Raw genomic sequence first — 13173 nt, 5'->3', positions numbered from 1 at the left:
CAGTCTGCAATTTTCTCTGCCGATGAATTTATTTTCCTAATTCATGACTCAGGAGCAATGTTTTTTCCTTTTCTGGAGGAATAGCTGGGTTACTTGATCACGCCAGTCTGTGATGGGTACAACAGGTCAAAAATATGCAACATTTCCGTGAACATTGTGGGTTTTTATGAATGTCTCTGACTCATTCATCCTCACATCCTTTTTGGTCCCTTTTGCGACAAACTTCTGATCAAATAGTTTGTTTTCTGGTAATTTCAAGGAATGACTCTGTGCATGTGCAGAACAGCACATTCCTGCCCTTGTATGGCTACCTGCTAAGTAGGTCAGAGATGGGCTCACCTGACGTTTGTTTGTTATTTAGTCAAATGGTAAAAACTACGCAGTGTGATTTAGCCAACAACCGCATGTAACAATACAGCTAATACCCGAAAGGCTCTTCCAAACAAATAGTTGGCAAAGAATCTGACCTGAAATATTTACAAAGTATTATAACATTGAAAAACATATTCATAAAGCATTATATGAATCATTAATATGTTATTGAAACCAAGCATATGGAAATCATGGACAAACATATCATCTAAATATATGATAAATTTTATTGCAAGTGCTGTGTCCAGGTTGGGAAAGAGGCATCAATATTGCAGTAGAAGCATTTCATTTGTATCTTTCCAAATGCGTTCAGACAGTTTTTTGATATATTTATAAGGGTAATTCACAAATGGGAATTGAACTTGAATGTACAGCCTAGGTAATGTTTCTTAAGAACACTGATGTATTCAGGTTTTTGGGAACATGTTAACTGAATTATCATCCTGTATTTGTAAATGAATTATAGATGTAAGCTAATGTGAAAAAAGAAACTTATGATCCGAATTCCAAGGGATACATATATATTTATCTTCATATACATACATAAAACTTACTGAATGTGTAAATACTAACACTATTTTGAAAGCCATCCTCTACAATCAGTTACCTTATAGAACATATTCTGAACCGTCGCTGCTCTCTGAGATTACTATGATATGATCAGAACGATATGATCAGTGCAATAGAGCGTCAGACTTTACTGCAGTTTCACAACATGTATTTTATAACAAATGAGGGCATGACCTAGGTGATCTCCAGTGTGGCTTATCAACATATTTCCCATATTCTCTGAAACCATGGTAAGTTACTTTTAGTGTGTGAAGCCTATTCAATAGTCATAAAAGATACCTCTGTGCAGTAAAGGCTTTTGATCTATTGACCATTGTCTACATACTTGTTTTTTACAAATCTAATTATTGTTCTGGGATGTATGAAATTGAGTTCTTATTATAATATCAATATGCCTGAATCCAGAATAAATATTCTTGCTAATGAACATTAAATGTTGCATAGTGATCGTGTTGGAAGAATATTAATAAGATGGAACCCAGAGCATGCAGTGTTATTACAATATTGTGTTAGGTCTTGCTGGACTTCTTACTTGAGGCAAAATACTCTAACCCTTTCCATAGAGCTTGCTGCCCTACGGGAATTTAATTTGCTGAACTTACAGATGGATGATGTGATTTCTTTAGGGTAAATGAAAAGGATTGTAAATAAAATTCTCCGCTTACAATCTTACATAATGGTAACTGAGGAAAGATTTATAATGAATGCTCACATAAATGCAGACAAGAATATATGTGATTTGAAATGCTATGAACCATCTTATTTTTTGCTTTAAAATTTACTTGACTAAAAGACTCCAGCATGTAAGAACCTTATGATGTTTCCAACAGGCATCGTCCACCTAAAAGTAAGACCATGAAAGGCCAAACCAATATCTCGTATAATAATATTCTCATTCAAGACACAAATACTTTATCAGAGAAGGAGAGTGATCCCCAGAAATAATTGTGTGCAATACTTGAGCCCAAGACATTAAAACAAGCACCTCACAGACTTGCCTTCCTAAGTTTGTCCTGGTGGTTTGGGTATCAAAAACTGGCATCTCTTTCCTGTTTGATCATTATACTCAAGACTAGGTAGGGTCTTACCTGATTACAGGTCACTCAAAGACTTTCAAGTTTTCTTTTTAACTGCTTTTGACTTCATGTCAGTGAAGTGATTGAAATAGATGAGGAAGACAGTTTGTTGTAAGTTCACGATTTGTTATGATTCTGGAATTGTCAATATGTGCACTAAAGCTCAGGGCAGACATGGTGCAGTCACATCGGAGAGGAAGGACGAGCTGCTGTTTAAAACACTGTATTTGGGAGACTATATTTTGGTTCTTTCATTTGCTACAAATTTCTCCATTTCCTTGGACAAATTCGCTTTATCTGTCTATCTTAACTTTTCTCTGTAAAAAGACGATAACAACATATAATTTAATCTCAAGTGTATTTAAGATACCATCATGTATACGAACTGCTGCTGAACTTCCTTATTTCCCCTGAGGAGTTTGTTTAACTTACAAATACTTTTAATGGAAAAGGAATCAGTTTGAAAGTGGAGCTCGGGTGGTCTTCAGGCAGGGCAATCCTGTCTTGTATTAAAATACATGGAAGTGAGTTTTTGCTGTTGGGAATTTGGGGGTTTTCATACATGAATTTGTATGGAAAAACCTGTGAAAATAACAATTTGTGCCTGCAGGGGCTGTAAACTTTTCAGAACCCCACTGTGCTTTTTTGAGATTTACACTCCAAATAAATACTGCTGTGGGGACCGGGCACCTTCTTCTGATCAGCAGAAACTGAAATCCTGGGTCGTAACAGCCTGAAGCCCACCCCATCTACTCTTGTGGGCCCGGTCATCCCTCAATGTCTGTACCAGCGCAGAGTGTCTCAGACTGCACTCGCTCACCAGTTGACGAGGTCTTGACTACTTTTTAGCAGAAGGGATTTTTATTGTGCTTGACAGTGCAGATCTGCAGAGACTGACTATGCAAATTCAAGAGGGGAAGGATGTGACTAACGGGGTAGGAGTTTGTCAAGAAGAGTGATGACTGTTCTGAGGTCCGTGCTGTCGAGTCTGCACCAAGAGAAGTCTGGCTCAAAGGCTCGGTGGGGATTACAATGATAGAGCACGTTTTCAGGTTCTTTGGCCCTGGGTGCAAAGGAGAAGAGCAATTTGATTCCTTCCATTTCTCTCTGTAAGCGGTATGTGTCCTGTCGCATTTTTGCTCCACTGCACCCATGTCACTCCACTGACATAAAGTGGTGGCAGACACTTCGAGCAATTGCAGCCTAAGCATTTGGATGGGCTCTCCTCGCCGAGTTAGAGCTGTGACTGTGGTTCAGCTCTGGTTTTTTTTCTCACTCTGGAGGGGTGGCAAGATTTTGAGAAGCAATGACTTCAGAAGAGGTTTCTCAGGCTTTAGTGTGTGCCATGTGAAGAATGGCACACAGCTCCATGGGGGACATCTGTCCCATTTGCAGGGCGTCACTGCCAGTGCAGCCTCTGGGGAGGGGAGTGGCTTTGAACGGAACAAAGTTCAGTTCCATTTGCTGCCCTCCTGCTGGATATAAATGTGTGTACATGTGCCTGCCTTATCTAAAGCTGGGAAGGATCTATCTGTAAAGACTCAATACTGATTAAATAATGCCAGTCCTATAAGACTTCTAGCTCTCAGTCATGAAGTCTGGAGCATTTTGCAATTGCTTTCTGGATCAGCTGTCAGAGCAGTGTGACTACAAAAGTGACAGGGACACATTTCAGGTGGCATTGTTGGCTAGATCAACCCATTTTTTTGTCTGTGTGCTTTGTGAGACTCAAATATGGAACAGTTGTTGTGACTGTCACTTCTAATTTTCACAGGCGTTGGTGTCAACAGCTCTTTCATGAGAAGAAAAACTGTATATTGGCAATGTAATTTCATCTTAACAAATTATACAAGCTTAATGTTCAGGCGATTGGTATGTAGCATTTTATATATGGCCACGAATTGAAAAAAAAGCACTAGTTGACTTCCCTAGCTGCAATCCACATCAGATTTTTAGTGCTAACTTCTATTGCACAAAGGAAACAGATTCTTAAAATTAAACTGATCTCTCTGGACTGGAAGTGCACACAGGAGACTGCATCGCCAGGACTTCTAAGCTACTAAGGAGAATATTACTAGGCAAAACTTAGCTTTATGTCTCCCAGAGAAGGACAGAAGAGGAGCCACCCGCAGTCAGGAGCTCCACCAGAAATGCCGCGCTGTCAAGGACACAAGCATTTGCTGTTGGGCTGCTTTTCCAAACAGAGAAATTCAGGGCTAGCTCAGTAACAATTAATTCCTTACAGCTTCTCTTCTGGTCGATTTCCACCATTTAGCAGATTCTGATAAATATTTGTTCTCATATTTAACTAAATTGAGGCTGGGTTCTTGTCCCCCAAGGAGAGTGCTGGTGCTGCTCAGACGCTGTTCAAAATTACGGTTTTGTTGCAAGGAACATATGTGCAAATAGTTTTTCCTTTTTGATTGTTTGTAATGCAGTAACAAAGCAATGGCGTTATGTTTAACACAACAGAGTCTCGTAGCTGAAATACGCCATTTGTGTGCCTGTTTCTCAGAAAATGAGCTGTTCTTTCCTTCCCAGAATCCAGATATATATATCTACAGTAACAAGAGGTGAAGACTGACTGATTTGATAGTACTATTATGTATTGCACTGATTATAATTCTACATTTACATTTTCCTCAACAATATAGTGTTTCTGTCTTTTGCTCTATCTGTCTTCTAGTTCTTACATTTGGAATGAATGCTCAAAAATCAGCCCATTGCCTGAAGCCTATACATGTGAAATCCAGGGACGCTCTTTGGAAAGCAAAGGAGATGGTGTGGTTCACAGCCTGGCTGACACAGGTCATCCTAACACATACAGGGACTTCCATTTATGCACAGCAGGTTGTCTGCAGCCTTAGTCTTGCCCTTAATGCTGTTCTTTTGGATGCCTTTTTTCTAATTCAGGGGATGTATATGAGAGAAAAGAGTGTGGCTCTAACATGCCTCTGCTTGGTGGTCCTAAGAGACTGGAATAGCCTCCTGGAGTCTATAGCAAATACCGGTTTTAAGATAGTCTGTCTGCTGCTTGGAGAGACACCGGTATCTCTGCATGTGAAGGCCAGCCTGTTGCTCTTTACCTGCACGTATTTCTCATGCAGCTCAAATCGGGGCTACCAGCAGCAGGGCTGTGCTGGCACATAGGCTGAGGGCAGCCCACGCTTTGGCTGTGCGGGAGAGCGAGCCTGCGGGGCTGCTGCAGCGTGCTTACCGTTGGAGCCAGCACCACTTCCAGCTCTGCTCTGTTTCTCAGTAGAGCAATGAGATCCCCAGGGATTTGTTGTCATCTCCCATCTGGCAACTGCTTTCAGAGCTCCCAGGTCTGTAGCGTGTCTCCTTGCTCTTGAACAAAGGACAATTTTAATAAGGGGGTGTTACCTGTCGAGTGATAGCCCGTCCAGATCCCAGTGAGGAGCGAGACGTGCTTTGATGACCTGACACAGCACTGCGCATCCTGGGCTGGTGTTGAAGAGGTTCTGGTTGGGTGAGAGGGTCTGGCAAGTAAACAAGAAGCATTTTATCTATTGAATCCTTTGTGTTTTCCGAGTAAGGATAATGAACAAGAAATAACAAATAAAGACCATTTACTGCAATTGGCTGTCTAGTGGCAAAAGTGTTTGGACAGAAGAGTTGAAAAAACAGTTTGTATTCCTTGGTGTTCCAAGGCCGGGTCTTACCTATGGCCAAGTCACTTGCCCTTCCCCTATTTCCACATCTCCATAAAAGAAGTTGTTCCCTCTGCATTTTGAACTGTGATTCACCTAGGTTTTCAAACCATCAAAACACAATGCTATTTTTTAAATTTAAAAAGTTGAAAAAGATCTAAAATTCTGCTTATTTTCTAAGGGGAAAAAAAAGAGACTATGCTGTAGTCACAAACATTCTCTCTTTGAAAATATATTTTAACAGAAGAATGCACTTAGCAGTACACCAGTATACTTACTTTTGAACGAATGTGCACTGCTTATCAAGAAAAGTATTTTTAATTTCAGTTAAATACATTTAATATAAATTATAATAACATATTTGAAAACTTGAAGTTCTGATCTGATCTAAACAATTGTTCCTACATTTTATTTTTGCATGAAGACACAATCTGAGTTTCTTTCGGAGATCATCCTGACAAGATTGTGAGAGAAACCAACTATTCCCTGGCATCTGTGAAAAATTACCTGGTTATGTTAATAATACGCTAATTTTTTTTTTTGTCGTAATCCCACAGATAACTTCTTAGGTCAGCTTCTACATTTGTGCTTATGGTGAGAACTAGTAATTTATTATATTGCTGTCATTTCAAAATACTAGTTCATACTCATCTTCAGGTGTGTCCCTTAGAACCTCTTTGTGGTATTCCCCAAGGAAACCATCTATGGAAAACTGGGTCAACAAGTAGACGTACTTAGGAGACTTTCTGGTAGTAAAAAAAAAAACCCATTGCACTCGAAAGTTTTTAATTTCATTAAAAAAGAATAATTTGGCCTTCATCCAAGTAGTGAAAAGACAACATTTAAAAAAAAAAGTGAAGGGCTGTGAAGGGAGGAAAATTGGCTTATTTCTAGCAATTTAAATCCAGAGTACTTCTATTGCCTTAATTGCTATTACATGAAATTTACTGAGTTTAATTTTCAGAATAGTGTGGCTTGTTTGTTCTTCAGTCACAGGTAGGTATTTTAATACTGTCGCTTTTGTCGAGTGTAGTTACTTTAATACTTACATACTCCTCCAGGAAAGTTTAAATGCTGCATATAGGTTTCCTTGGAGGAAAGATGATTACTTTTAAGTATGGTATTTTAATGAACCCATTTATAAGAAGATACTGCATAAAAACTCACACGGCATACTCTCCCCGTAGTATCATATATACTCATACGAAGAAAGAAGAGCTTACCTTCTAGAACAATTTTTTACCCACTGAAGACTCTGGCGTTCGGTGTAGCTTAAGCCTTCCATTTTGAAAAGGAACAACTAAGATGATGAGCTACACTGGCCTGCCACCACCGTGTCTGAAACCTGGCTTGCAGTAGTCACCTCCAGAATGGTCAGTCTTTGATTTCTCTTCTAACAGATAAAGTGTAGGAGGTGAGGGTGCTGTTGATAATGTGAATATCCATTCACTGAAGACAGGATGGTGTCAACAGCGGTATTTGGTAGCAAGGCTAGCGTAGTTCACTTTGACACCCACGACTGACTTTCAGCTGGGGAGCTGAAGACAAGGAAATCCCACCTGCTGCTAAGGACTCTTACTAGTGAACTTCACAGTGATGGTTTTCTTTTACGGTCCGTTTTAATCTGAACTTTTTCAAAAGAAATAGGTGGTCCTGGTGCATGGATGAACCAATAAAAGCATCGTCAGGAAATTTATTAATGTTACTGCACAGCTGTTCAATGGGGGGGTGGCTTGTACAAGTGAGGGTGTTTTGAGTGAAGAGTGATATGTAGTGCATTTAGATTGATATGTGAGTGGTAGGAGGCCCATATCAGAAGCATAAAGAAAGTGCTTTGATCTCTTATCCATCACACGTATTTAATCTAGGGAACATTACTGCTCACTCAGTCCAATTTGTAAGCAAAATCCAGAGATGAAAAAGAACTGTATATGTTTTTCCTGACAACAGTAATGTTGAACTGTGAAGAATTTGGGACATTTCTTTAGAATTTTGTGATATATGGGCATTTCTTTCTTTTCCTTCAATTTTGGTCAGCTTGTTCTGAACAAAAGCTGTTAGCTAAACAAAAATATATTATTATTACCCTTGCTGATGTGCTATCTAAAGCAAAGCTATATTTTAGTCTATCCTTCCACTGGGAGAAAATAAAGCAAGAGAAAACAGATGAATACAGAAGTAGAAGTGAGCAAGGTAAAACCAGAAGTCCTATTTGTAGCCTTGCACTCAGAGATCCTTTAGATTGCACTGTGTAGTTGAATGTGATTTTTTTTTTGTATTCTAAGTTGTTTGCTCAGTTATGGATTTTTTTCAGACCTGGGCCATGGTGTTTAATGGAATTCCCATTAGCAAATAAAAAAGGTGCAGATGGACCAGACATGGTCAGGTCGCAGTGATATCAGTGACTGTGCCAAGCAGGAAGCGCTTTGTGAGTTCATCAGTCTCACTTCACATTGCTCTGACTTTAACGTACAAGTGTCTTTTATATATCTCAGGTTTTGCCAAATGAAATAGGTTATAAAGCATATCAGAAGATACTGCAAAATTTTAAAGGGCATATTTAAAAGGGATTGAGCCACAGTAAATAAGTGTCCATTATGATTAAGGAAGAAAAGGGAGGAGAAAGGGAAGCAAGGTCCATTGGAAAACAAATTTAACCTTGTTGGAATTTTAAGTTAGTAGTCCTTGGAGCAATTAATGCTTCTTTCAGCTTGTGCAGTCAGACTGAGCTACTGGTGCATAGCTTGGGGCTGGTTTTTTCATGAAAGTACAAAGAAACCCTCACTACAGTTTTTATCTGCATAAACAGTCTGAAAATTCTGGTTTCACACCACTCACTTGCAGTGAAGAATAGTGATGAACACTAGGAGGTCTGCAGTGGGAATAACACTGAAAGTGCATCATCGAAGAATACATCAAGACTATAGAATGGCCCTGCAAAAAAAAAAAAATTCACAATTTGTTATTACATTGTCATGGTTTAACCCCAGCAACTAAGCACCATGCAATCACTCGCCCACTCCCCCCCAACCCCAGCAGGATGGAGGGGAGAGAATTGGAAGGGTAGAAGTGAGAAAATTCGTTGCTTAAGAAAAGAACAGTTTGATAATTGAAATGAAATGAATTATAATGATAATAATAAGAAGAACAGTAACAGAAAGTTGTAATGAAAAGGAAAGTAACAACGAAAGAGAAATAAAACCTAAGAAAGATAAGTGATGCAGTATTTAATTATATATCCTACATATATTTTATTCTTGGCTTAATCGTGTGATTAAAGTGTGGTTTGGGAAAATTGCAGGCATGACTCTCAGAATTTGAATTTATAACCGTTGTAAAACCATTGTCTCTAATAAATTTCAGAAGCTGAAGTATTAAAAGCAATTCAGAAAAAAGAAAAACCAAACACCCAGGCATCACAGTCTGACACTCAAAATTGCAACAGAGATTGTTTGAGGGATCTTTACCACATTGCATCTGAAACTCTTCACTTCTCTGGACAACTTGTGTATATCACGTGGAAATGATCTTTAGCATCTATGAGCAAAGAAGTCATCTCTAATTATTACTTATCAGTTTTCAGACAAGCAATTCATGACATCCAACGCTCATTGGGAAAACCGGCATTTCAAAGATCTTGATCTTTTTCTAATTCTTGTTTGGTTCAGTGAAAATTTTGTCACATGGTGAAACATGGCTCTTTATAGTCAGTCCTGGAGAGTCCAGATCCAGTTAAATCAGGATTAGATTATGCTATGTTGTATTATTATAGCCTCTTGTCCAGTGAACTTTGTAATATCTCTGTGATTCAGGAGCTTCCCTGGGTAACCTGTTCCATATGACCAACCACCCTGATGGGAAGAGGAAAAAAAAAAAAAAAAGGTTTTCCTAATGTCTAATTGCAATTTCTTCTGTTTCAAGCCGTGTCCATTGTACCTGGTCTTTTCAGTGTGCCACTTCCAAGGAGAGTGACTCCATCTTCTCTCTTTCCTGCCAAAAATATCTTCCTATCCCGCTGGGCCCCAGCTCCTGCTGGTGCGCGGGATTATTCCTGCCCTGGTGCAGGACTTTGCATTTCCCCTTGCGCAGAGCTGTGGCAGGGGCTGTGCTGCTGCTCGTTCTGTTTGGCCTCTTCCCAAGGAGACCTGTCTGCTGGTTAACAGTGTTCCTGCGGTGTTAAATCTCAAATGAGGAAAAATTGGAACATGAGTTACCTGGGGAACTATATGATCATTTTGCGTGATGTATTTTTCGTTACTCCCAGAGAAGAGCCTTTATTCCAGTTAGTGCCTAGTCATGGTTTTTACTGTAAAAAAGAAAACCTGGAATAGATTTTTTTGCTAGCTACCTTTTGTGTGTGTGTGTGTGTGTGTGTGTGTGTGTGTGTAATCCAACATTTACTCTTCTTGGTTTGAAATTTCATAGTTATAAAATGAAATATTTTAAAGTGAACTCATTCTTTGCCATTTTTCTTTCCTGTGTGTGTAGTATAATTCCTAGAAAGCATCTTAAGAAAGAAGGACAAAGAACAGACAACTCATGGTACTACCAATGAAACTTTAAAAGTACAATAATTACTGAAATAATAATGGTTAAGAAATAGCTGCCTAAGTGTCCCTTTGAGACACGTCTGTTCCTTGAAAAGGCGACGAGTCTTAGAGGAAAGGCATCCCAAAGACTATCGCTGTGTCCACGGGGACAGCAGCCTTTTGCCTTTCTTGGGATGAAGGAGGCAGCAATTACTGAAATAGGCAGCTTGGTCTCTTTTCTTTAGAAAGCTTCCATATGATCTTTTCTGCCAGTATAGTTTATCCTTTTGTTTATAAACAGTGAAACCACTTTCTTGTTCCATGTTCTGAAACGTAGGTGGCAGGGTGAAGATTGGCTTTGTATTCTACATACTTCTTTATATTCTACAAATTGCAGTAAATTATCATTTGGAATTTCAGGTGGATTTCCTGCTCTTTTAATGTATTGTTCTTCCTTTTATTAGTAGAAAGAAGGAGGAATATACTGCTCCTTCTTCAGCTAACTGAAAAGCAGCCTGCTGATAAGTCTCAGTCAGGTCGCTGCATTGTGCAGCTTCATAGATCAATGTCTTCAGTGATTTATATCTTCTTATTGATTCTAGAGAGCTCGCCATTTCCAGGCTGCAGGGTCTGTTTTCATCTCTTGTTTTCTGTTGGTTATAGGGCTATAGAGTTTGATCAAAGGGCTCATCATCAGTGTACTATTTGTTTGATTTATAGAACAAACTGAATACTTAGAAATAATGGTCAGGGCAGGATGTCATTTAAGATTTGCAAAATACAGTTGGTTTCAAAAAAGCGATGTCGATTTAAAGCAGCTTGAGAAGCTCACACAATGTGGAGCTTGATTGTAAGTTTCTCATTTATTTCCGTGGGAACAAGTCTACAGTGAGCAGCATAATCCTAGTTTTCTTTTGGTAAGATTTGAATATTTAATATTTTTATTGTCTCCTTGTTGACACAGAGCATTAGAGATGTAGATGGGCCTTTACTTTAGAATTCTCATCAGGCTGCTGTGTGCGCATCCTTTCCATGGTAAAAGCATGTGTCTTAAACTCTTCTTGGTCTGAGGAGACCAAAAAGCTGGGTTGTTGCTTTTTTTGCCTGCCTCCGCTTTCTTTTTTTCTGTTACCTTTTCACAGAAATGAAACTGCATTGATCAGCAGGATAGCACTTACTCTGCCTTTGTCGGACTTCCAACCTGGAGAGTACTTTGCTATTCAGCTTGCAAACCCAGCCTGCACGTTAATTGTGCGATGTGTGAGGCATACAACAGAGACTTCAGAAGATTCAAAAGATGGTCTTTATTTGAGGTAGCGCAGGAAGTATAGGAATCAAGGGGGGAAAGGGGAATAAGCTGCTCTACGCCACTGTTTGCTGCCTTCGGCATCCTCACCTTTCTGTAGGGTCTGATCAGCATCATGCAGGAGATACACATTTCCTCTTGCAAATCTCCCTCTACCCCTTTCTGCTGTCCGCCAGCAGGCAGGTGCCTTTGATAGCGGAAGATTTTTCGCTCTTAAGAGGACTCTTCTTTCCAAAAGCCTTCGTCATCCTTCCTCTTACTTGACTTGACTTTAAGCACAAACGGTGTTTAAGAAGCACCTGTTTGCCTTGCTTTTGTGAGAGTGGGTTTTCCGCTCTACCCCCACTGTGTATCACCCGGGTAGAACTGGTTAAAGTGACAGGGAAGCACCCTCAGCAAATTGCATGCCTAAGCACAATTTCTGAGGTTAGTAATTTTTTCCTCTGTTCTGCAGCTTTTCCAGATAGGATAGACAACCTCTTTAGTCCATGCCTGAAACACTGAAACTCATTTATTATTACTCAGTAAGAAACTAGTTTTGAAAACCTGGGCTGTGCTTAAACACCCAAGCAGGAGCAGTGATAGTAATTGTCTTGAGGTATTCTGGTGTGCATCATAGTAAAGCAGGATGAGTATTTTTGATTAAGGCACTAGTTTGCAAAGTTCGTCAAATTTTGTAATTAGAAAGTGAATGGGATACTTCTGTAGGCGACCTCTATGAGGTGTTGCATTACTCCCCTTTCTGTGGTGAAAAGACATAATTGTGCTTTCTTCTGCCGGTCCTTTGAAATTACTGCCCTCTAGTTTGAGGAAAGGTGCCTCTGTGCAGATGTTGATGTTTTCTTCCATTGCTTGCCACATCTAATTCATGTCACAGTCTCTCCTAAAAATGATTATTTGTGTTTGAATTACATCAAAGAGGTGCCTGTGTCAGGGGTTTTTTTTCCCCCAAGTTCATCGAAGTGTTTTATGCCAGTGCACTCATCAGGGCAAGTTGAAGGGAAAAAGGTTTAATGGCTCTTTCACAGATGCTTGATTGTTGCACCAGTGGGTAGCAAGAAAGAAAAAAACCTCAACTACTATATTTATGGTTCCTTTGTGATCAGAATAGCACTAATGCGGGAAACCTGATGGAATGGCTTTTTGACATCTATGTTTTGAGGCTCAGAATGAGATCGGTGCCTCATGGTTTGCATAAGATTATTCAGTGATGAAGCTCATAGCTTATAAAATTGATTCTTAATTAAAGTTTTAACATAGTAATAGTCAATTTCTAAGCTAGTTAATATTTTAAAAAGACATTGTTGGAAATGTGATTCACAGTGCTGATTTTTAATTCAGTTGTGTTTATGGGTTTTAATTAAGGAAATGTCTTGCTGTTAACTCTCAACGAATTATGTTTGCACAGTTATTTAAGTTGGATCAGTTCTTCATGAAAATACATATTTTGATGCTTAGATAGAATTTGTTATGAGAAATACATCTCATTTACAGACTGACCCAAAGATCATGGAAGTATGTGCTTTTGTCTATAACAATTATCAAAAAAGGCTCACAAAGATTCCTAAATGCTCCTTAAAGGACTTCTCTGGATTTGGGTTGACAGCCATTATTTAATGCTGATTTACCTCACATTTTCCATTCTCAAT

The 13173-nt window shown here is 39.2% G+C and overlaps 1 protein-coding gene across 1 annotated transcript in view; it reads left to right on the top strand.

The window, feature by feature from the left end:
• Nucleotides 1-13173, top strand: part of NCKAP5 (NCK-associated protein 5) — a 191655-nt gene that overhangs the window by 53334 nt on the left and 125148 nt on the right. The window lies entirely within an intron of this gene.

This window comes from Buceros rhinoceros, unplaced genomic scaffold (assembly GCF_000710305.1).
Source record: "Buceros rhinoceros silvestris isolate BGI_N320 unplaced genomic scaffold, ASM71030v1 scaffold389, whole genome shotgun sequence".
NCBI lineage: Eukaryota > Metazoa > Chordata > Aves > Bucerotiformes > Bucerotidae > Buceros > Buceros rhinoceros.
This window is presented reverse-complemented; position numbering and strand designations above follow the sequence as displayed.